This window comes from Lissotriton vulgaris, chromosome 4_1 (genome assembly GCF_964263255.1).
Source record: "Lissotriton vulgaris chromosome 4_1, aLisVul1.2, whole genome shotgun sequence".
NCBI classification, from domain to species: Eukaryota; Metazoa; Chordata; class Amphibia; order Caudata; family Salamandridae; genus Lissotriton; species Lissotriton vulgaris.
This window is the reverse complement of record NC_141691.1, coordinates 578,524,849-578,551,206: the sequence shown is the minus strand read 5'-3', so window position 1 is coordinate 578,551,206 and position 26,358 is coordinate 578,524,849. Positions and strand designations below refer to the sequence as shown.

The window sequence follows — 26,358 nt, the reverse complement described above, 5'->3', positions numbered from 1 at the left end:
GGAGCTGCCAGCCGCACCTGACTACTTCACAGGTCTTTAAATTACGCATTAAAGAGAGGCTTTGTTGTTTTGTCACCCCTTCTTAGAGCCCCTGCATTTCCATTGCTGAAAGAATTAGGCTCCGCACCCGAAATTGTTGCACCTCTGGCCTTTAAGACCTGTGACCCCAGACACTCTCAGCCGGGCCCCAGGCAGCTGGAGCTGCAGCAGCCTGGCTGAGACACATGGCTGACTCGAGCCTGGAATCAACAAAAAAAGATGAAGGTGGGGTGAAGTGCGCGCCCCCCCCCCTGAAGGGATGCTGCGCCCCCCCCAGGGGGGCGCGCCCCACAGTTTGAAGACCGCAATAGACTGTGTGTATGAGGGTTCCAAGTTGGCCCATACTGCTGATATTTTTCTATGACTCTGAAAAACTCAGTTTCCTAACTGATGAGGTACACAAATCCCAGAGTCATCCGCTCTGGCTGCTGCAGTGAACTAATGTGTCCACTGTAGGGGCCTGTGCTTGACCTCATGTCCACAGATTCAAATCCAGATGGGTCCACTCAGCCTTTAATCCTTCTGAGGTTGACAAAATGAGTACTCTTGAGATGGGTACCAATAAACATTCGTTATTCAGCGCCAAGATACCTTTCCAGGGGAACGGGCGCTTTACAAATGCACGTCATGTTATAGTTAAAAAGCGAAGGGGCAGATTTACAATAAGTGGCGCATCCCTGCATATTAGCAGGGGTGCGCCACTTATTGTGCGCCATGCCTCCGCCACCATTGATGCGCCACATTTACAATGCACCCTCAGATTCATTCTTGACATTCCGATCACATATTGGATCCGAACACAGGAATTCCTCACCCTACCGGACCCCCTGCAACAGCACCATCCACTGCCCATCCTGGTAAGTCCGGCCGCCCTATGACACCTTCGTGGACGCATTCGTTACTCGTGCCACGTCTAACCCCCTTCCTTGCCCTCACAGATGAGGACACAACTCTGGATCCCGCCCCCCTCATCAGCGGGCTCCTCTAGCTCCTATCCTTGGTGAGTAGTTCGGCACTTTGAGAGCCCCACGGCCCGGCCTCCATGTGTCACCCCCATAACAATTTTATTTATTTCCTCTTCCCAGATCGAGCGCAACGCTTGTCCTCCACCAGACGCTACCGATCTGGGTGTCGTCCCTGCAGCCCCGCCCTAAGGTACTTCCAGGCCCTAACCCCTACTTTCGGGCCTTGCCTTGAACGTTTGCGTACCTCCCTATTCAGCCATTGACAGCCATGCTGCCCATTCTCATTTCTATACTTTGACTCGCGATTTTTCGCATGCTTTATACTACCCCATGAAGCCAGGCCATTCAGTATTATTGCGAATAGACTGGCTTATGGCACTTAGACTCGTTAATACACACGTGCCTTTCACCCACCTATGAAGCCGCACCTTGCTCATCCTTGTGAATAGTCTTGCGATGGTCCCGCATCTTTCCTGCCTGCATCTGCTTGTCTCGGCCATCACGCATGCCTTCCACACCCTTTCCCGGTGCACAGGCATATCCCTTGAGATACAACTACCCATTACCCGATCACTAGCCCCTTGCAGCCAGCTCACATAGGTAGCCCACCCCATTCCCCCTGACGGCCACAACCACAGTTATCATACAGCCCACCAGATAGCTGCTTCCTCCCTGCCTTCCTCCGCACGCCCAGCTGTGACACCAGTGGTTCTATCATCCCCCATGGACACCCTTACCCGTGGCAGCAACCTCCAGTACTTTTCCAACTGCTATTTGTGCCAACATCACCATCCCTGGTGATTTTTCCCAGTCCCTGATCCGTTTCTCCCCCCAGCCACCGACCACCTATACTCCAACCCTTTCCCTTCTTTCTTTGCCCCCCATGCAGCACTGCCCTCGACCCAGTCCTGATGAAGATCCTGATTTAATGGGATCGAAATGTCGTCGACCATCCAGCGTGAATACAGGCGCAAAACAACGAAGCGGCTCACGATACTGAACATACCAAAAATGAACTTTTAAATCTACCTGGAACCCCCGTGTACCGAATATCTCACTGTATATTTATGCACCAGTCACCTTGCGCCACCCACGCTGTTTCACATTGTCACATGCGTCGCTGCCTTGGTTTTCACTTATACACCTAGAGCACCACGTACAATTTGGGTTCTTAATTTCTGTTAATTGTATGCTGCAGTGCTGCAATAACTGCAAATTACCTCTTTTGTTTTACCTTTTCCCTTGAAGTTTTGTTTGAATGATGCCTTGAGCACATGCCATAATCATACAGAGTCTCCTTGCCTCCTTTCGGATATTGTTGTATGCATATCCTTGCTAACTGCCTCTAAATAATACCAGTTGGGATATTATATTTCTTTACTCTACCGAACCCCAATCCCAACACGGTTGACGGGTACTTTGCTCCTGTTGTTTTTACAAGCATTTCAAATGCGGCGCAGCAATGGGCAAAAACGGCACAGATGTGTGACGCATCTGTGCCGTAAAGGCGGCGCATTGCTGGAGTTGCGTCACAAGCGCGACGCAGCTCCAGCAAGGCTCTGGGGGGCCCTATCTTGTTAATGCTGCGTCAATCCTTACGCCTGCTTTAAACAGGCGCAGGGTTTTGACGCAGCATGGGCCCCAAAGTGACTGAGTGAAATCTTGTAGATTTCACTCAGCCACTTTTAGGAAGCGTTCCTGCCCTGGAACTCTCCCCCCCGCCCCCCCCCACCTGCGCAGGAACGCCTCCTTCTGGCGCAGGGCTTTACAACGTGACGCATCTCCCAGATGCGTCACGTTGTAAGTACCCTGCACCATGGCGTATCTTTTGCGCCGCCACTGCATCACAAAAGTGATGTAACTGCGGCGCAAAAGGGGAGCAAGGGGCTTGTAAATCTGCCCTGAACTGTTTACAACTATATCATTGAAAACAATATTTGCAACAACAATATACTCGAAAACGATTACTTGACTAAAAAAATTGATATTCCCGACAGCAATATTTCTGCTTCACAAGCTTGTTATTATGATATATATTTTTTTTATATTTCTGCATCATCTCCTACTCGATATTTTCTCCAAACACCGTCCAATGCTGGGGTATGGGAAATAAATCCTTCTGCACACAAGAGCTGATTATATATTCTAGGTAGTACAGATACATCATGAATTCTTTCCTGGATAGTTCAACAAAAGGGGCAATCCTTCTCTGAACTGTCAAAACAAACAATTAAGCTTCACCCTTCCACTCCTACAAACTTAATGGCTATCCGTCACCGGATTACTGAGAAAGAGTGAGCATTGCCCTCTCAGCCATCTCCACCCCTCTTTGCCATGCTATGGATCTATGGTAATTTGTTCCACTTGTTACATTGAGTACCTTCAGGGACACTGTTTTTACTTTTACCTGTTGGCTCAAGGCAATCCCTTAACTTTGGAAAAAACCCATACTGACTTCCAGCGGCTAGGCTGAACTGCCCATTGAATCCAGATTACAATCCTGTCTACATGGATTGGAGTTTCTACCTCGTTCTGTTGCTCAAATGATTGACTGGAGAAAGAGTCATACCACATTGTGAGCCCCAACCAGAAATGAAAAAAGTTGAATTCGTATAGTTACAATTAGAGGACCAATGTTTCTCAGTTATAAATTACGAGCATTATTGGTTACCAATGATGGCATTCTGCCCAGAGCAGTCATTCCTATGAGTGCCCTGAAGTTGTCTGCTCCAGAAGAACTAGTTCCACAAGTTCCCGACCTGATAATTCCCAGCCTGCAAACTCTGGACCCAATAATTCTGGGCTACGAGACATGTACGTATTGCATACTTCTATAGCGCAACACTGTCACCCAAAGGGTATCCTGGCGCTTGACTGTACATAGCTGATACACACTTACAAGGATCATACTGCTCTTGGAAAGAGATAGGTCTTCAACCCTCTCTTAAATGGCGAAAGTTTACCTGGGTTGCAGTTGTACCAGGTGCAGATGCGCAACAACTAAAACCGTGGTAGGGGCTGAGGACAAGAGCACAGCTCGGCTCCGCTGACCCCTAAGGTGCTAGTGCACAACTGACCACATCCAAAGCCCCGGACCAGAGGCTGTGCCCAAGGGCAGACTAGACCCAACACCTGCATAATACAGTCCTCCCCAAACTGGTCCAGCCATGCACCAGATATCACGCCCACCCCTCCTAGGAAGGAGCCCTGAGCACATCACAAAGAGAGCAGACAATGCTGTCCCCGGGCTTCTCCAGCACACCTGAACCCCGAACTTCCTCATCCCACTCCAGACCCCTACCTGCCCTCCCACTGACATTTTGCCTGCTTTGAGCAAGCCGAAAATCTGAAGAGGTTTGCCCCCAGATTTGGGGATTAACCCACATTAGAGGCAAAAACCATTAAGGCCCTTCCAGAACTATTGTGGTAATCTGACTAAGGAACTGTTGGTGCCAAATTGATTCCAATGGCGTGTCCTAGTTAGCCATATATATTCCAAAGCAAGTAGGTCACTAACAAGACATTGCGGCCTGTATTTTGTATAATAGCAATAGTTGCTATATTATAGGGTGTAAAAGATTTTTTTTAATGTTAGTAGTTTTTGCTTATCCATAGGTGTAGCTAATCATTTCTAAAACTGGCTTGTCATTATTCGCCAAGCTCACTAATATAAAAGTGGAACAACCTAATTGACTTGAAGCAAGACAGAGTTCCAAAAGGGGCAAAGAAGAAATGCTCTCTCTGTACAAACACAGCATAGCACTTGAAAACTCAAAGCACCCGGAATCCTCACTCTATCCGCATGCAGAATCAATCACAAATAAAAGGTTCAGGACATAGATACATAAAATGAGATCTGTATACTTAAAGTGCGGCTGAGGGACTTCAGCAAAACAAGACCTCTTAGGGGTTGGGTTAAAAACACTTGAGCTAAAGCTCATGTTCCCAGAATTTTTTTATTTTTTGGGTAAAAAATTGTAGATACACTAAAGAAAACTTTGGGGGTGTTACATTGGTAGAATTCTTTCTTAGACAAATCTTTTATAGTTCTACTTTTCAAAGTCAATGCTTTTTATTGTCGCCCCATGCATGCAGAACGTCTTGCAGTTGCAGGTCACAATTTGCATGTTCAAGAAGTGATCGCCTAGTGAAGAGGGGATGAACAGTAGTATAAACCTGGTAAAATCAAACTGGCGCTGAAAATGAACACACAGTCTGAACGTTGATCAAATGCAGCAACGCTGCTTGCCCGCCCTCTTTGTTTCGCTAGATATTTTCTCTCCCCTTTCCAAAAGCCATTAGCATGTTCATAATTTCCACCAGAAAACTAATTTACACATTGCGAAAAAGGTGGTGTTCAGCAAGCGATTAAAAAAATACAGCTATCGACTGCCAACTAAAATATCTGGGACACAGCCCACTGTGTGAGAAATATTTCCAGGAGGTGAAGGGACTTCTCTGTGTCCTTTGCACTATTTCCACTCGACAGGGAGGGAAGAAATTGAGACAAATCAAGGAATCTGCGAGTGTACCGACGTTATGCCAGTAGCATTTTCAGTCTCACCACACCAGCAAAGAAAACAGAATTCCCTGTTCGTAGATAACTGGGAGTAAATAAACAACAAGAGAATGGAAATGGCCTGGGCTTTGGGAAGGAAAATTAAGTTAACAGAGAAGTCAGCAAGAGAGATTTAAAATAAATTCATTAGAAATGTTTATCTGGAGTTATTTTTTTAAAAAGCCCTATAAAATGTGTAAATTAAAACAGCTGAGTTGTATGAGTTGGTCAGACCAGGCTATGTCTTACCCTGCAAAAGAATATATTAGCAATGCCTTTATGAGTCTGGTACACAAGCCATACACCTGCCATCATAATAGAAGCCAAAAATGTTGCATCATAAAACTCGCTAGACACTGCATTGCCCCCCTCTGTTAAATAGAAAATATTTTTTTTTACTAAACAGTCTACATGTATGTGTACAATATATCTCTTCAATCAACCTTCTCAGTGCTAGAATTATTCAACCTGATCTAGTTACTAGAAGCTTGGAGCTGTCTTTTCGGTGTCAGATTTTCGAAGATGGTCAAGAGATAAAACCAGTCACTGAGTTTTCAGGTTCAGTCTTTCCTTCACCTTCTCAATCAGAAGACCGATGAATCACATGCCGAAAGTGAGAAGAGTCGCTAGTAATGGACTTTCCTGGATGCTGGACACTCACCAGGTATCCCTTGGTGGACACTAGGTGAAAAGGTTCAGCATCATATGGAGCATCAGATTTCCTCCTTCGCAGTTGTCGGGCAATCACCAGATCTCCTCTCTTAAACACAATGTTCTTTGCATGTTGCCTCTTGCCTGCATAGGCTTTCATTTTCTGCTTGTTAACAAAGGTCTTTGTTTGAGTTGTGTTCATATTTCCTTCTCTTTTGTTGATCCATTGAGGTAACTTGGTTGTCATTGCTCTCCCGAGCATCAAAGTTGCAGGAATTTTGTCTGTGGTCGAGTGAGGTGTTTAACGATAGACTGATAGGGTGGTTTCAATACTGGTTTTAAACTGAGCCTCTCAAGAGTTGCTTGCTGTGCGGCTTTCTTTAGCATACTCATAAAAGGCTCAACTAGTCAGTTGACTGCGGCCACAAAGGTATCCTCTTCAGATGGTTTATATTCAGATGCTCTAGAAAATCCTTGAATTCTCGACTGTTAAACAATGGGCCATTAACAGACTTCAAATGGCTGGAATGCTCAATTTCGCAAAGATGCCATCTAGTCTCTCAATGACTCATGCATGAGTTGTGGTTGAGAGATTTTCTATTGATGAAACCATGAGTACTCATTCACAATTACCATCAGATGATGTCCATTATCGAGTGGACCATAGAAATCAAGGGCTATTCTCTCCCATGCATGATTAGGGTGTTCTGACATGTTAAGTGTACATTGAGTGATATTTGTAGAAAGTCTCACATAGAGGACAGGCCTTGAGTTCCTCCTCAACTCTCTCATCTAAATATGGAAACCGAACTCGGTCGCTGACATCTCTTTTGGTGGCAACAATATCACAATGTCCTTTGTGAGCTACTTCAATTATTTTCTGTCCCAGACTCTCTAGAATCAGGATTCTCGAACCTCGCAGTATAACTCCTTCCTGAGTTATAGACAGTTCATCTTTAACATGTTTTGTATTTTTGGTATTCATCATCACTTGTGAAAGGTTGAGTGTGTCGGTTCTATGGCTGATGCACGATTATGTCTTTCAAATTCAGCATGTCACTATCATGGCTCGTAGCAGTGATGATCTGGGCTAACGTTATAGTAGCTGGAGTATTTGATTTTACAGTGAAATTAGTGTATGCTCCTGCTGTCTTGGATGGAGTACCCTTACCATGTATAGGTACTCTGGAAAATTATTCAATGGGGTTTTGATCCTTTTATGGATGTTACACAATGGTATAATTGTGCTCTTGTAATCGTAGTTCCTACCATTAAATGTGAGCAGGCGTCTTGGCTTTTGGATTGCCAAAGATAGTCAATAAAGGTTGCTGATCAGTTACCAGTGTAAAAGCCTTTCCATACAGGAATACATGGAAATGTTTGCATGCCCATACAACAAGTAAACTTTCTTTTACATGCAGCTGGGCACTCAGGACAGGGATATATGTTAGTATAGTGTGCTATGTAATTCTACTCCCAAAACTGTGCAGTGTGTGCCCCAAATAGTGGATCGAATGGTCAACCGCATAGGTCAACCATTGCTAGGGAATTTCAAACAGCATACAGAGCATATAATACTAGAAGGACCTAGACTCTTAAAATCTTTCCTTGAGACAGGGCTTGTTCAGGTCATAAAAAGATTTTGTGCACAATAGAAGGGATTTTTAAAAGTATCTCTGTATAACCAGGAGCGTGTGTAAATACATAAACACAATTTCTCAGCCCTGCAGGCTATGTGAATTGCAACATTTGAATCCGTTGGAGATTGATAAATGCCAGGTGAAGACTGTCCCAAGTAGAGGCAATTTCAATAATCCAACCAGTATAGTGGAGGAAGCTGAAATTTGAATTCAGATACCTAATAACCCTATTTAGAATAAGGTACTGAGAAGCTCTTTGTTCTTAAACATAGGCTGGAGAAACATAGCTGGAAGAGGTCAAGGAATCAGTAGCAGCAGAGAAAGGATGTAACAACCTAACAAGATTAGCAGCAGAATACTTTCTTAAAGAGATGAGCCCTTAAATATTCTCTAAATCCTCAACTTAACGCTTGACAGCAGAAATGACGTTAGGGCTGCCTCTAGATTTGTCTGCTTAGCAAGTTCATTCTGCAGAGGTGTGACACGTGCTCCTTGAGAAATCATTTGTGTCTGAATGTGACACCAAGTCCTGTGCATACATGCACACATACATCTACCTTCACATTACCTGCACCCTCAGAAAAGAGGCTGGTATAAAAATACACTGCTTTCTGCCTAATCCCATGAACATCTCACACACCCGCCCTGCACCCTCACCACACAGGAAGTATGAATGGAAAGGGTCATCACGGCTCAAATAGGGACTAATCAATTATGTACATTATATTATATGTGTGTTTGTCTGTGTGTGTGTGTGTTTGTGTGTGTGTGTGTGTGTGTGTGTGAGAGAGAGAGAGAGAGAGATTCATTAGCGAGTTAGAAGAAAGGTTGTCCTATTCCGAGGACCCCCGTATTAATATTTGTGCAATTAATTATTTAAGGTGACCTAGAATAAATGGTACAAGGCTGATGCTAAATTCTGCTTTTTCTCTTAAGCCACATATGTACCAACAGACCACTTCAAGATCTTTGTAGTTCTTAAGAGACAAACGGTCAGAGGGATTCTGCATACATAAATAGTGATAGTCCCAAAGGGGACCTTACTTGAGAAGTCTTTTGCCCCATTCCACAGACAAAATCCAGCGTGATCTAGGGGTTTCTCAGCTTAATGAAAAACCAGACATCATACATGGCACCAAGGTACATTAGTTACTGTTCCAGTGAGAGATGAGAGTTATTGCATGACATTTTCCAAGCTAAATTTAGGATTACGGTGCAGCGACCAAATTACCTTGGATAAAGCTGTCTCTTACTGGTACTACATTTTTCACTTTGCAAATAGGCACCCTCATTACCTGAATCTTAAGAATGCAACACACTTCTACACAGCAAATATAATTATTTGAGATGCAAAGGACTATGATGGGCATGATCCTAACATGTCAGAAGCATGGAGACGCTGACAGGCCGTCTGTAAATAAAACTATAGATATCTGTTGGAGCACGCTAAACTGCAGATATGCTGACGTTTTAAATATTCAGAGTAAGGTGCAGTTAGGCAGCAAATAGGAAGCCAAGTATGACATCACACAGTTACTTATGGCATTCCCCAGGTCGACCGCTCTAGCCGCAAGGTTACATCCTCTATTATTTTAATTCAAATTGCTTGGACAAGCAATGCTTTTTGGGATACACCTCAGGATTCAACAGAACTACAAGAGTCTTTATGAATCTTCCACCACTCATGTGCTAAACATTTTGTGAAGATTCGTGGGAAGGTGCCTACCTTCAATACTTTAAGGGTGAACTGACCAGGGTGCTCCCTTTTCTGCCAGCAGTGGCCAGACATTGAATTACTACATTTATTGTCCACGCTTTATAAGTATGGTCCTTCGTTAATTTTAAAACATTTATTTGTTAGTGTTAAACAGTGCGAGCTAGACCCGGGTATTAGAGCGCATTTCATAGCACCAGTTTCGTTACATGAGGACACATTCACTTTTGTTAGACATGGGCAGATTAAGTGATTTGCCCAGAATCACAGGATGTTGAGCGTCATTGCCGAGACTCGAACCCGGTTCCTCAGCTTCAATGTCGACCACTCTCACCGTAAGGCTACAACCTCTCCTCTTCATTCATTCTAGCATTGTAGGTTTCATCCGAAAAAGTGCAAGCATAGTGAAGAAAGGGATTTGTCTCACTACCATCCCCCAAACAAATTCACAAATCAACCTTTTGGCAACAGCACCCTCTTGAGAATGACAGATCAGCTGATCAAATCCTGGGACAAAGTACATTACACGGGCACGTTAAACATTTACCAAGGACACGTTTACATGGGTGTTCAAGCGAGATTTATGCCATGAGTACCCATCAACCATTTTCCGGATCGGAATTTTAACTACTAAATGTGAATCTTTGGTAACATGCCTGTTTGTAGGTGTTCAGCAACCTTTGCCGGTGGACCTACCCCGGAGGCCTACCCACCCCTATTAGTAGATTTACTTCCATGGAATTTAAATGTGAGCAAATCCCATTAAAAAATGCAAAGGCAATCAAAGGTAATCCGCGATTGAAATGTCCATATACATACAAGTTCATGTAAAACATGTACAAATGAAGAATTAAGAGCTCACTTTTGTGAAGGTAATTTTTGTTACGAATTCCGCGTTCCTTGATAGTCGAGGTGCATCAGTAGGTAGCTGAAGCTGATATATATCATCCAATTTAAAGAGCACTGAAATAGGACGATACACAATATTTGGATTATTGACCCCAACAGAGAACAAATATGTGTTCTTGCATCCTGTTCAGCGGAACACTGTTGTGCTGTCAACATGATAAGTGCAACATATCTCCTGATAATATTCTGAGCACAAAATGTAACTAGATCTGCTAGAATGGACTGAAATGGTCACCTGTCTGCATTAGCTCCTGTGTTAAGCGTTTAACACGAAATATGTCAGTTTAAAATGACAACTATTACTTGTGAAAAAAATGCTCCTAGTTGTTTTGTTTTCTGATAATTCATTTATGTAATAGGAATAAAATCCACATGCTGTAATCTCCGTTACTTAGCCCTCCCTCACTCCCTCTCTCACTTTTACTACCAAATATTCCTATTTTTACTTATTCTATACATGTCTCTCCATCATCATAGCTCAATCCCTCACATAACCTATTTATCTGCAATATGTAACTATGGAGCCTGCCCTATGTAACCATGAAGGGCTCCATTTAGACTTTGGCAGGTGGCCTTCCGTTTACCAGGGTGGGAGCCGCCTCACATATTTAGAGATCTCCACCGGCCTTGCACAGATCTCGTGCCTTCAAAAGTGCCACTACTATGGCAGCTCCTCTCAAGACACTTTGGGGCTCATTACGATGTTGTGCGGAAAGCTTCCTCCTGACAGTCGGAATCTCCTCAACTGTGTCAGAGCCCTTCCGACCGACTTGGTCAGTTTACATTTCGACCGGCTGATTACTATGTTCTCGGTCGGAATGTAAACCGCACGGTCATTACGAATCAGTTCCGAGCGACTTGCAGAGTATTCCTTTCGGTTGGAACCACATTGTACACCTCTTCCACCCTCGATATTACGATGCCGATTTCCAACAGCCTTTTCGCATTGGCCAGTCCGACACGTAAAGGCTGTTGGAATGTGACTTTGGGGGGCCATGGCAGGGCCCCGTAGGCCCGCAGCCTTCGGTTGATGGCTTAGTGGGTACCCAAGAGACCACCTCATAAAACCCTGCACTGTGAGCAGGCACCCTGGGGTGCCTGCGACAGGGTACAGGGTTTTCTGAAAACACCCCATTTCCCCTTAGGAGCCTGTGTTACGGCCGGCTCTTGGCCATAACACGAGCTCCCAATAGGAAACAATGAGACTCCGATCATAATCTGGAGGTTGGAACCGCAGACCACAAGTCGGTCGGTCCCAATTCCGAGTTGGTGTTGGGCGGAGGCTTTTTCCGCCTGACATCATAATGACCCCGTAAATGTTTGCTGAGGGACACCATGTTTAATAAAACACAGGAGTTTGTTTGTGTAACAAAATACTAATGACCACAACATTCTGGGAATTTTCTCCCAGGATGTGGTGGTCTTTTTTCTTTTTTTTGATAGGGACTGATGGGTGTTCCCTGGCAGTCGGAAGGAGAAAAAATACATTAGGCTCTACTCTAAATATGGCAGGCGGGGCTGATGTACTTACACCGATGACTCTAAGTCCATCGAGCAGCCCATATAATGTTTCTGTTTCTGTTAATGATTTAAAGGGGCAGCACTGGCGGAAACATGATGATCTGCCTGATACTAAACAGAGCAGGTGGACCATAATTATGGTGGACGGTGAACTCTACCACATTTGCAATGGACTTTCCTGTCTGCCAAAATCTAAATGAGGCCCTAACTAGCAAATGTGTAATATCACCGAGCAACATATCCTATGTATCCCTCCCTACCTTGCCCTACCACAACCATACCTAACCGCAGCCATGCTCTCATGTATTCCATCGCCTTGTCTCGACTCTTAGAAGCAAAAAATCTCTGTATTGTGTGATATAACACAAAATAAACCTACCCATTAATAAACACAAACAGTTACGTCTGTCTCTTTAAGACTCAGGCACAATATATTGCTTTTTCCTCAATATACTTCTATTTGCTTTGACATGTAGCGCAGTTTTCAGTAGTATTTCCTAAAACGTGCCTTCTTTTAATCTTTTAACTGCTTCAACCTCATTTCTATCACATTGCCATCTCTAGTTCTTTAATAAATGTCCTTTTCCTTTCCACATCAAGATCAAGATTCTTCAATTCATGCCTGGGCAAGCACGATTGCTACCAAATCTGGTTTTCTGCCTCCTTAAAAAGGCCAGAAAGGAGGGGTGACCTGCTATACTCGCTGTGGAATTAACCCCAAACTCGTCATGATTGTAATTGAAATTATAAATTGTATTTATATAGCGCTTACTACCCCTAACGAGATGTTGAAGCGCTTTTCAGTGAGTAGCATCCTACTCCGCAGCCTAAGGTGGATTAGTGGTGGATTAGTAGAGGGAAAATATGAATTGTGACTGGAAGTGGTGGAGATGTAACCTCTTAGTTGGATGAATATGATACAGGAGGGAAGAATTTGGAAAGGGTTATTTGGGGGTCCATAGTAGTATGAGAGGTTCCGGATGAGTCAGAGATGGGTGGTGGGGGAATGATAGGGAGCACGTACTAGTATATCAGAGGGCTTATATCTCTCGCTGTTAGCGCAGGATATTTCACCATCTCATACCTGCCAACTCACACGGTGCCACTGTGTGACTCACGATATTGGCTCCCATCACATGGTCTCCTGGTGAGGAGCCGAATCACACGATGGCTAGGAAAGCTAGCTGAAAACCACTGTAAATTATGGTTTTCCAAGGCTTTGAACTGCCAACATCCACTAAGGGGTGTGAAAACACATCAGGACATCGGCACCAGCAAGTTAGTTTTTTTTGGGGTGAGGAGGGGGCTTGAGGGCGGAGTGGGCTTTAAAAGTGCCTCGTAGGTATTTCTCAGCATGTGGCCCCACCCCCTAAAGGCAACACCCCCTCGTCACACAGCTAGATTGGTCTTCAAATTGGCAGATATGCCACCTCGATGCTACAACTAAAATTGTCAGTGCCTTCGATCCTTTCTTCTTTGTGTTGCTCCCTGGTGGCAGTAACTGGGAGCTGGCAAAGTTTGTTTGTGAGTCAAAAGGAAATCCCTAGGGAGCACTCAATACTCTTTCATAACATTCTAGATCAACAAACACCCCTGAATGGAGAAGGCTAGTTTATCACACTGCAGGGAATATACGTTAATTTCCACAACTAAATTGGATTGTTTACAGTCTAATTTTTATTAAAAAAACCATACACGTGAAAAATCAAAGCGCTTAAATATCACAACTAAAATTTCAAAGAATATCTCTGAAAGCATAAGTTAAAAGGCAATTAATCACAATATTACATCACAATATACAATCTAAATTTTATAAAAAATGTAGAGACAGTGGAAAACACAAATAGGACATTCCAGACAATCATACATAAAAGCGGAAAACAATAACATATGAAAGAACAACCCCTATTTTGTAGTGTGGCTACTAGATTTGTTATGCCACTGTTCAGTCTCTGGATCCAAAGGCCTACAAATTTTTCTTACAATATAAACAACGGTAACAACAATACATGTATATCAGTTGTTTACTGGGCCCTGATTGGATTCTCTCTGTTGTGGAAATTGCGTCGACGCGTTTCGGTGCAAGGCAAGTGATGTCGTGGCACCTTCTTCAGGACTTCATTTAGCGGGGTTTCTCGCTTGAATAAGTGGTGACTTACACCCTCTCCTTTCTATTTGGAGGAGGGTCCAGATTGGTGCATCTATGGTGTTCACTAAATTTCTCCCGAATTGCTTGTCCGATTCCTATCTATTTTTATTGGATAGGGATGGACTCTTTGCATCGGGGACAGTTCAGTTCTTAATTCCAATCGTCCACGTAGATGGATTGAACGTCTTTCTTTTTTTCTTCGAATGCACTCTTTGTCTTAGGTTCGTTTCCCATGTGGTTTTTGGTCTTTTAGGTAGAAGTGCTGGATATCTTAAAATTTTTAAAAACTATCCATGAACGGGCATAGGGTTTGCGACCTCCTTGTAAGGACTGGATATGTTCTTACAGATCTTGGACGTGTGATTCTGCCTCGTTCTTCCGCTCTCTCCCGCTCTGTGCCCAAACCTTGCGTTTCATGACGAAGTACGAAATTCCCTAGCTTTTGAAAGAGCCAGGGAATTTTGCACTTCTTCATGAAGCACACTCTGCCCACCCAGCACACCCTGGAGGCAGATGTCTTGCTCAAGAAGAAAAGGGCATTGGGCTGCAGAGAATTGTTTCCCCTCGCTGTTACTTAAGTGACAATGGGAAAAAACAAGGTGCATCACTCGACCAAGGCATCTGTTTTCCCTGCTGCCAAATGTCCTGTTCTGAGACTTCTAGCACCGTGGAAAAGAGATAGAGCAAGGTATAGGACAAAAAAAGTGTACAGCTACTGGTTGTCTCACTCCCAAATCTGTGTGGTATCAAGAACGTTTCCACTGATGTGCATGGCCCTTTTTTGAGACCACTTTAAACTTCAGCAACTTTTTGGATTGCAGAGTTGATGAAAAGCTGTGAAGTAGTGATGTCAGTGACTTTTCAAATTAGCCCATTCCTGGTAATATTAATAACCCTACAGCGTGCTGAGTATTCAGTGCCCCTGCCTTCAGTCTCGATCTCTGTATTTCCAACTGGGACTCATTTTGTGTTCCAACTTCCTGGCCTGAATTGTGGATATGGCACATGTGTGTACAAGCTCCTGGTACACTATGTTCTAGGCCAGTGGTTCTAAACCTGTGGTCCGAGGACCCCTGGGCGACAGCAAAGTCAACTCAGGAAGTCTGTGACTGTTTTACAAAATGAAATCATATTAAAATGAATACAATAAAACGAATAAAGTAGACACAAATAAAGAAGCAACATTGAAAATGTGAACACTTTTATATCTGATTTTGAAATACACAACATATTTCATTTTTTGAGCATTTGTGTTTGTAGTATACTTGTATTTTTAATTTTGAGGTTCAAATCCTAGAATTTGCTTAGGCCTGGGGGTCCCTAGCTTCCAATAATGACTTAGTGTAGGTCCCCGGAATCCAGTAATGGTTCAGTGAGTGTTCACAGAATCAAAAGATTAAGAACCGCTGTTCTAGGTTAATGGGCGTGAAGCTCTTCATTGCTGTGCATGATGTTCCCCAAGCTTCTCACGTGAGTACCCCTTGTATTGGAAGTGACAGGAAAAGTCTTCTGTATCACCAACCACCAAGTGTGCCATCCCTCCTCCTGTCCTCTGCCCTGCTTTTGCAGATAATATTTCTGTGCGCTCTATACCAATTATTAAAAGTATGGGTCCCCAGTGCCACGAGTGTTAATGATTGCTATTTTTAGTGTTGCTATAAAGCATGGTGAAGTCCTCTCCCAGAGATGCCACAGTGATATATTAATTAGGGGCGCAGAGCTCAATGTGTGAGCACCTAAAGTTCAAAGCAATTACCTCCCATTGCCTGATTTCCTGCCCACTGCAATTACCGTGCCTTGAAGTGCCTCATCTTTCTATAATACTGGAATTAGTGAATGAAATTCGATTAAATTCAGATCTTATATTTGTTAACAGAACTGACCCTCTCGGGTATGGCACAATTTAATGTTGGATTTAATTTCCGGAAGTTTATGATACTGATGGTTTTATTTCCAAACAATACTCAGCAGTTGCTAATATGTGTTTGGGAATAGGAGATTCCTTAGAAGTAGAGATTTCCTACTTTAGAAAAGCTCTGTCTGTTTAAGGTAAGAAGGCAAGGAACTTAACAATCAAATTTAGCCTTCATATCTCAACTTCTGTGTTATTAAAGTGTTCGTTGTAAACGCTACGGCACTATTTCTTCGAACACAATATTTTTCTAAGGCAGGTAATGACAGAAATTGATTGAATTAATCCATTGCTGGTTTTGTGAGCAGTGTCTTCCTAAAGATTGTGGGGCCCGCATGACATTTTTGGGGGTCCGGTTTTTAATCAACTGTGATTTTTATTTCTCATTTTATGCTATTCTAAGCCACATGTTGGTCCATGTTGTAAAGGTTAAGAAACAAAAATACACAAAAGTGAGATAGAGAAAAACATTACGTTGCCAGGGGGGCCCTTGGAAGGTAGGGGGCCTAGCAATTGACACTTTACCCATGCCTTAAAACACCTGTTAGCGAGGCGTCTTAATGTCACTGTGCACGCCATGCGGGCCACCTTGAAACTGGAATTTAAAGTTAACCAATCAATCAATCACTGCATTTGTAAAGCGCGCTACTCACCCGGGAGGGTCTCAAGGCGCTGGGGGAGAGGGGTAAGTCACTGCTCGAACAGCCAGGTCTTGAGCTGCTTCCTGAAGGAGAGATGGTCTTGGGTTCGCCGTAGATGGGTGGGAAGGAGTTCCAAGTCTTGGCTGCCAGGTAGGAGAAGGATCTTCCTCCGGCGGTGGTTCTGCGGATGGGTGGTACGGTGGCGAGGGCGTGGCTGGTCGATCGTAGCTGGCGGGTGGGCATGTAGAAGGTCAGGCGGTCGTTGAGGTACTTGGGGCCCAGGTCGTGGAGAGCCTTGTGTGCGTGGGTGAGGAGTCTGAACGTGATTCTCTTGCTGACGGGGAGCCAGTGCAGGTCTCTCAGGTGTCCGGTGATGTGGCTGTGTCGGGGGATGTCCAGGATTAGACGTGCGGAGGCGTTCTGGATGCGTTGGAGTCTTTTTTGAAGTTTGGCTGTGGTTCCGGCGTAGAGGGTGTTACCGTAGTCCAGTCGGCTGGTGACGAGTGCCTGGGTGACTGTCTTCCTGGTTTCAGTGGGGATCCATCTGAAGATCTTGCGGAGCATGCGCAGGGTGTTGAAGCATGAGGATGAGATGGCGTTGACTTGTCTGGTCATCGACAGGGAGGAGTCCAGGATGAAGCCTAGGTTGCGTGCGTGGTCCGTTGGTTTGGGAGCGGTGCCCAGGGCCGGGGCCACCAGGAGTTGTCCCAGACGGAGGGTGATGATCCCAGGATGAGGACTTCCATCTTGTCTGAGTTCAGTTTAAGGCGGCTGTTCTTCATCCAGTCAGCAACGTCTTTCATCCCTTCGTGTCGGTTGGCTCTGGCGGTGGTGGGGTCGTTGGGGAGGGAGAGGATCAGCTGGGTGTCGTCGGCGTAGGAGATGATGTTGAGGTTGTGTTGGCGTGCGATGGCTGCGAGGGGGCTCATGTAGACGTTGAAGAGGGTTGGACTGAGTGAAGATCCTTGTGGTACGCCGCAGATTACTTCGGTGGCCTCGGATCTGAACGGAGGGAGGCGGACTCTCTGGGTCCTTCCGGCAAGGAATGAGATGTTCCACTCCAGTGCTTTCTCTCGGATTCCGATGTTGCTGAGGCGCTTCACTAGGGTGCGGAGGCAGACAGTGTCAAATGCGGCAGAGAGGTCCAGGAAAATGAGGGCCGCTGTTTCCCCGTTGTCGATCAGGGTTCTGATGTCGTCGGTGGCTGCGATGAGGGCGGTCTCAGTGCTGTGGTTGGCCTGGAACCCGGACTGCGAGGGGTCGAGGGATCCGTTCGTCTCGAGGAAGGCGGCAAGCTGTCTGTTGACGGTCTTCTCTATGACTTTGGCCGGGAAAGGAAGGAGTGAGATGGGACGGTAGTTCTTGAGGTCGGTGGGGTCCGCCGTTGGTTTCTTCAGGAGGGCGGTCAGCTCGGCGTGCTTCCAGCTCTCCGGGAAGGTGGCGGTGTGGAAGGAGGAGTTGATGATGTCTCGGAGATGGGGTGCGATGATGGCGTCGGCTTTGTTGAAGACGTGGTGTGGGCATGGGTCGGTTGGTGATCCGGAGTGGATGGAGTTCATCGTGCGGGTGGTGTCTTCAGTGCTGATCGGGGTCCAGTTGCAGAGGGTGGTGGTGGCGGGCGTCGGTTCGGTGGTAGGGTGCGTGGTCTGTGCGTCGAAGCTGTTGTGTATGTCTGCAATCTTGCGGTGGAAGAACGAGGCGAGTGAGTTGCAGAGGTCTTGCGAGGGAGTGATGTCGTTGGTCGTACATTGGTCCATCAGCTTGTAGCTTATCACAATACGGGTACATCTTAAACTGTATGAGCCTTGTATTCATGTCTTGGAACCAGGTGGATACCAAGGTCCCATTTCCTTCCAGTTAGCAGGAAGGGCAATCACTATGATGAAGCAATTTACAAGTGAGATTATTTTTCACAAAAGCCCCATTAGGCAATATTTATGGCGCCATCCAACAACTGATATTCTGGAGTTTTGAAATTCTGCAGATTTGATCATTAGCACTTGCTATGAGTTTAGCCCTTGAATGTTGTTTGTCATGCAGGGTTTGGTGTTTTCCATTCCAAAATGTGCATTTCCATGTATTTACAGGGCCTTTTCAGCCCAACAAATGTTGGCAAGTTTGGACTATTGAAATTTATTGGTGATAGTGGGGGGACTTTAACACACTAGTAATCACTTGGTGGAGGTGAGCTACGACCCACCTGTAATTGCTTACTGAATTATTCATGATCAAGACAAGACCTAGATATCAAACTGTTCCAGATTTAAAATACTCAAGAAGTTATCCTCATGCTCTCAGAAACTGACCAGGTTCTCCGGCTTGGACCGAGACAAAGCATATGGGCCCATGATCTTACTGCACTAGATAGTACAAGCCATCCATAGACATAGCACCTTGTCTGGGACATTGTTACTGGGACACATCAGCACATCCTCAATGCATAGGAAGACTACATCAGCAGTATATGTGACATTATTATCTTCCAGCATGGCATCAGCAGTCTTCACGTTGCCTAGGCTGAGGCATTTTGAAGTGGTTCCACATGGCCTACTCAATATACTGAGTCTGGAGCACTACATCAGAACTTTTTGTTATGTCTTTTTCGGATATTTTATAAGACATTCCCACTATTTATTTTAATCCGTGGTGATTAAAATGAATACCTCTCCTTGGTTGGTCTTTCCACACAGTAATCCATCTTCATTTTGCCTAATTTGGTGCAGTTCATAAATCGGCATATTTTCTACCAATTTTAGACATAGGACGGGCATATCCAGACTGAGAGATCAGTCCACAACACAGCAACATCCTGTCGCAGCAGAATTTCTCCCGCTAGACATGCCCCTTTCTGTGGTTAGTGTCAAACACTGTAGAATCCCTTCTTTTGTGTTTACTCTCTGCCTCTGAAAAAGTCCATCTTTCAGTGAAACTCAGTTTTCTGTGTTCTTTACCTCGTGCTATTTTCATACTTCCCTTTATCTTTCGACAATATGCTTGTGCATGCATGGCTGTCACATTCCAACCTTGCACAGAGATTATTTTTATGCTAAATTATTGCTTCTGTTAGGTATATCAACAACACCGGGACTTTGGACAAGTACTTCAAACAAAATAAAGGTGAGGCGGATTCGGAAGGCTCACTAGAGAAAAGAAGGGCGGAGCGTAGGCGTTCCATTGAATGCATGAAAACCATGCCTTTGTTAGATATCACTCCCTATCCTGCCACCCAAGAGGTAGACCTGTTATCCGGCAGCTTAACACTAGAGGATATCCCTGTTTTATTAAGGGAAGTTCCCTCCACCCCAGGGATAGCATTGGGGAAAATCATAGAGCCGGGCCACTTAGAGATTTCCCATACCCCTGTCAACCTGGTAACTCAAACGCAACCCATACAACTAGTTAATAAGAGCAAGTCTAAACTAAATGTCATGGCGGAGATACACAGGCCCCCACCCAGTAAACGGGCGCGGAAAACAGCGGGGGGGCGGGGGAAATCTAAAATTTCGCACCTGGACTTCGGTAAGAAAAGTACTAACATCACCCTACTAGGGAAGATTACTGAGATAGTGCCACCACCCAAGCTCTCAAATTCCAACTTAACTGCTACCACCAAAGAGCCAGAGGCTATTACGCCGACTCCAAACCAACCACTCTCTGCCAAGGGGAGCATAGAATTTTTACTCCGCTCCCTTCTGCAGCCTATCACTGATAGTTTAAAAAAAGTGGAGATTAGGCTCACCTTGCTAGAAACTTCTCTCACCACTCTGAATACCCTAGTAAGTAAGCAGACTAAGCTAGTGGAAACCCATTCCTCGGGTGGGGAATCTTCCAAAGTAACCAACGCTAAAAAAGCCCCCCCTAGAAGCATGCCATCTGCCGCCCCTCTGCAACCCCTCATGGCTGTTAAACTCCAAGAACGGCACAATAACCCAAGCAATAGACCTACTGATCCGGTGGCCCCAGCCCCACACATTCCACAAATAGAGTCCACTGGAATACATCAAGATCAGGGTAATGCCCCCCCAACCATGCCCACTTGCCCAACCCCCAGACCACGGAGGCCAGATCTCCCACCTGAGGCTAATAGTCTGATGGTGGTCTTAGCTGGTGCCCCCCATTTAAGATCAGGAGAATACGAGGACTATCAATCCCTTAAGAAAAAGGTAATGAAATGGCTCAACTGGAACCGACCCTTACCACCTCACTTTAATAACGAGATCATCATGGTGAGAAGGGTTCCATGGCTAGGGAAGACCAGGAAAACCATAGTGGGGGACTGTATCATGGTAACCTTCAAAGATCCGGGCACGGTTCGACACATCTGTGGAGGGACGAATCGATCCCTTGATTCCACCATACAGACCCTCCCAGTATCCTTTTTCTTTCCTCCAATTCCCAGGCACCAGGCCCCAACACACGATAGCTGGACAAGGGTGAACTATAGACGCAATTATAAAGGCTCTGTCCAACGCCCGTACTTCCATCCCCCGGACACACCTTTTTGCGACTTTAACCGTTTTAACTGTTTGAACGGGCTGGATGGGGTCGACTGACTCACCGTCAGTAAATCTGCGACAGGGGTATCGGGCTTTCGTGGCCCCTTGGATCCCTCCACTGTGTCCCCCGGTGCTATCTCTGGCCCACGGAATGACACACTCGCCCCAGAACACGGCCAAACTGAATCCTCATACCTAGCCACTGATGGAGTAGATGTTGCTGAGCGGATAACTATGGCACCCTCCCATGAGGGCGAGGGGGAGCTGGGACCCTTGGAGCCACACGTACTTTCTGCTGCCATAGCCGCAGGCTCCACAATGCAAATGGACTACGGACTTACCTCCCGCATCCCCCATGCCATGACATCTTCCACCTCCAAACATTTGAGGATAATCTCCTGGAACATCGCGGGACTAGCAAATAAATTGGAAGAGCCGACCTGGGGAAAGTATATAGAAACTGGTGACATATGTATGTTCCAGGAAACCTGGGCCAGAGAGGACTATGAGCATCAAGGCTACGCATCCTTTTTTATTCCAGCTAGATGGGAAGGCAAAGGCCGACCATCAGGGGGTCTTGCGACATGGGTTGCGGTTCATCTGGGCTGTGTGGCAACACGGTTTCCATGCAGCTCCGACGATATTCTTGTGGGCTGTGTGGCAACACGGTTTCCATGCAGCTCCGACGATATTCTTGTGGTCTCTCTAACTTGGCCAAACAAAGTCAACCTCCTGCTGATTAATATTTATTCTAGGCCAATGGGAAGGGCAAAAGAATCACCGACTTTTAATGAACTTTCGAACTTTTTATTGGAACTGTCGACTGATTCATACTATGTGGTGGGTGGGGATTTTAACTCTCACTTTGAGCCACTCCCAGGCCTCCAGGAAGGGTTCCTATCAGATGAAGAAGAGAGGTGGGCAGTACCTGGGGTTGATGTGCCATCTCCAAAAGTTTGGACCCCCCTAGCGTTGCAAATCACTGCCCTCACGTTAAGGTATGGACTTAGAGCGTGTAATGGGCGAACTAACTCCGACACACCAGGCAAAAATACTTATAATCGCAAGGGAAGGGAGTCACATTTGGACTATATCCTGGTACAATTAGCGAGGTGGTCAACAGTACAGGATTTTAGGGTAGTTGATAGGATGGACAGTGACCATAATGCTCTCGAGCTAGATCTCGTCCACCCAGCACCCCAGGGCCTAGAGACCCATGAGGCAGGGAATTATCCCACACTCCTGATAAACAACAGCAGGAGAAAAATTAGGTGGGAGCATATGGTCACAAACAAGGACAAACTCCCACTGCTTTATGCTGAGATTACCCCCATCCTGGAAACTGTCGGAGACCTTGATAGTGTGGCAAACAAAACAGATATTAGGAGTAAACTGTTTGATGCCCATAAAGAACTTATAAAAGTAGCGGCACCCCATTTTACACGCAAAGTGCAAAAACCAAAAGTGAGGCCCCGAGGCAAAACACAATGGTATAATATAGCCTGCAGGCGGGCCAAAACAGAACTCCTGGGAGTAGTCAAGGAGGGCAAAGGAGGGGAACGTCTCAAGCAATGCAGACAAGCCTACAAGAAGCTTCTCGCACAGGCCAGAATAGAATGGGAGGAAAACCAGTGGGAGGAGCTCACAAAGGCCCTAGCAGTGCAAGACCAACGCCTGTTCTGGAGAATGGTGAATGGGGGATCAGGGAGTCTACATTCGGCAGTGGTGCCCAATATAGCTCCTGGAGTGTGGCAGGCCCACTTCCAGTCGCTATATAGCGCTGAGTCCGGAGAACCCCCTGTGCCAACTGAACTAGGGAGTCAGGGCTTGCAGGCGGATCAGGTAACACTGAGTGAGGTTACAGCTGCTATTTCAGGCCTGGCTTCGGGGAAGGCCCCTGGCCTGGACGGGTTACCGGGAGATCTGTATAAACAGGAGAAAACCGTATGGGCGCCTTACCTCGTAGCCCTTTTTAATGGTGTCCTCGGTGGGATGGAAATCCCCAGTACTTGGCTGGGGGCTGAGGTGGTCCCGATTTTCAAAAAAGGATCCCCCCTGCTCCCAGCCAACTACAGGCCGATTAGCCTGATAGATGTAGCACAGAAGCTGTTCGGCAGGGTTCTCCTGAACAGGCTTCAGGAATGGATTGAGGAGGTGGGCGCCCTCAGTCCATATCAGGCAGGCTTTAGGAAAGGGGTATCGACTGTGGACCAGGTCTTCAGATTGAACTTGATCTGCTGGAAGACAGTGAGGTTCGAGGGCGGTAGTCTGTACACGATTTTCGTGGACTTAAGAGCCGCCTTCGACCTCGTGCCCAGGGGGAAACTCTGGGTCATCTTAGCAGGGATGGGCGTTCCACCAGACATTTTATTGACCCTACAGAGGCTGCATCATAATAATTATGCCCAGGTGAGGTGTGGGAGGTCGGGGGAGCTGACAGATAGATTTCCCGTGGGCAGAGGGGTAAGACAGGGTTGTGTGCTGGCGCCGACCCTGTTCTGCCTCTTCGTCAACGGGATATTCGCTCACCTAAATGCCACCGACTATACAGATGCCCCTAAACTGAATGGCAACAGTGTGCCCGCAATAATGTTTGCGGACGACACGCTGTTGGTATCCAAGACACCCATGGGCATTCAAAAGATACTTGATGCCTTTGTGGCCTTCTGCCAGGATAGAGGGCTCGAAATCAATGCCACAAAGACCAAATATATGGTGTTGAATCCAAGCCCTAAACAGCGCCCGAATCCCTTACTAGGAGCAATGAGACTGGAAAGAGTTGCCACGTTCGAATATCTCGGCGTGACACTCAATGAAAACATGACCTGGGAGACCCACCAAACTAGGGCTAACCTTAAACTAGAGCAAATCACCGGGGGCATTACACGGATGATGACCGGTTCGACCTATCGCCCATTGGGGGCCCTAATCCAGATATATAAGGCACAGGCAAGGGGGGCGATCTTGTACGGGGCCGAATTGTGGGGCCATATTCCATGTCGGAATTTGTCTCGTACAGAAAACAGGTTTTTAAGACAAATTACCGCACTTCCCTCTAGCACCCCGCTCCTCCCTTTGAGGCTTGATTTAGGGCTACGGCCACTTGCCGACGAGGTAAGTCTAAGACCCATTGCCTTCTGGCGCAGGCTATGGAGCGGTGACGATCTCGCCGATTACAGGGCGGAACTGGTCGAATTACTAAAACACCCCAAGGCGCTCAGTATTCCCTGGGTCCAAAACATCCAGTCAGTCTGCACAGATTTGGGGCTCCCCGAGCTGTGGACCGAACCAGCTATCACAGCACCAAGAATCCCTAAGAGAGCACTTGCGAAGCTGTTCCACGAGCACAAAAGGGTTAGGGTTATAGCTACCCAGACAGAGGGGTCCCTTTCCTCCTTATTCCTGCAAACCAAGGATCTTTATACATTTGAGAAAGCTCTTGATCCTGTATACCCCATATTCACCAGGAAGTTATTCCTCCAGTGGAGGTACGGCACTCTGCCTTTGCGGTCCTTTACTAGTACCTGGGCGCAAATCCCTTCGACTAAGTTTTGTCCTCTTTGCGTTGACAAAGAGGAAAATGACTTGCACGTGATTTTTTTCTGCCCAGCATACAAGACAGCTAGAAAGTACTGGCTGCTGCCATTGATCAAGAATTTGGGTGGCAGGGAATATGCACCGATGTACAGGATTTTAAAAAGTGATGTTTCCGGCCCAACTGCTTTTGCACTTTCCAAATTCTTAACGAATGTCTGGCACACGCGCAGTCGTCTTATAAAAAATGCTGGGTAAATTGGAGAATCTCTTATTTTTAACAATCATCTGTAAAGTCTGGTTTTTATTTGAATAGTATGTATTGATGTTTTTTAACTGTGACAGATTCATGTGATTTTATGTATGTGTATCTTTTATGACCAAATGGTCGAAATAAAGATTAAATAAATAAATAAATAAATATCAACAATACTCATGTTGTGTTCCATTCTGGAAAGAATAAGTGCTAGAAATGGCCCTTTCTGCAGGGTCCCCCCCGAAACATTTTGTCTTCCTCCTCCCATATTTCTGACATCCTTTTTGTTGGCTTTAGGACTCTGGTAACTTTACCACTGTAAACAAGTGCTAAACTGCATGTGCTCTCGCCCTAAAACTTTGTAGCATTGACTACCCACGACTGGCATATTTAATTTACTTAGCTTGCCTCATCTTCACTAACGGCCCCACCAGACCGCCGGGGATGCCTGGTCTCACCCTGGAGATACCCATTAAGGGACCATCTCTCAGGGAAGCCAGGAAGGGTTTCGCAGCGGTCGAAGCGCCTTGGGACCCTCCGGGTAAGTAGTGCGCTATATAAATGCCTATACATTTACATTTACATTTACATAAGTCCCTAGTAAAATGCACAATACATGCCCAGGGCCTTTAAATTTAATGCTACTAGTGGACCTGCAGCACTGATTCTAGTGCCCACTTAAGTAGCCTTTTAAACATGTCTCATACCTGCCATTGAAGAGCCTGAGTGTTCAGTGTTAAACTGCCATGTCAACATGGCAAGTTAACCCTTTTACCAGGGCCAAATCTCTCTTTTTAATACGTATTAGTCTCCCTTAAGGTAGGCCCTTGAAAGCCTAAGGGCAGGGTGCAGTGTACTTAAAAAGTAGGACATGTACTTTTAAGTTTCAAGCAGAACTTCCTACAGATGGAATTGATAAGATTCAGAACATCTTTTTCCCAGAAACACTCAACCACTGGAGCTGCTCTGTCCGGTGGAACTGTCTACCTCTTGACACTCAAACAAACACCACTCTTCTCATTTCAGAAAGTCCCTTATTTTAGTAGGACTTTAAACTCTGTACTTTGTTTCAGAAACATCATTATTAGTCATTCTATAACTCAGACAGTGAGTTCCAATAGTAGATTTACTTCGACTGTGGCACTTAAGTATAGATGTATCTATGTTGAGGTTACCTCCTTATTGCATTTCTGTGGGCTGCTACGTGGCAGGCAATAGTGTTCTTGCAAAAATGACATACAAAAAACTTTTTACATTATATGCAGCAGTTGTACATGGTGACTGACTAACATGACCGACTCACATGACCATGAAAGGCAATCGGAAGTACTTACCCATAAAACTAACATTGCACATATGGGACCAACTCTGTG

The 26,358-nt window shown here is 45.6% G+C and overlaps 1 protein-coding gene across 9 annotated transcripts in view; it reads left to right on the top strand.

Annotated features, from left to right (window-relative positions):
• Nucleotides 1-26,358, top strand: part of PDE1C (phosphodiesterase 1C) — a 1,706,308-nt gene that overhangs the window by 659,351 nt on the left and 1,020,599 nt on the right. The window lies entirely within an intron of this gene.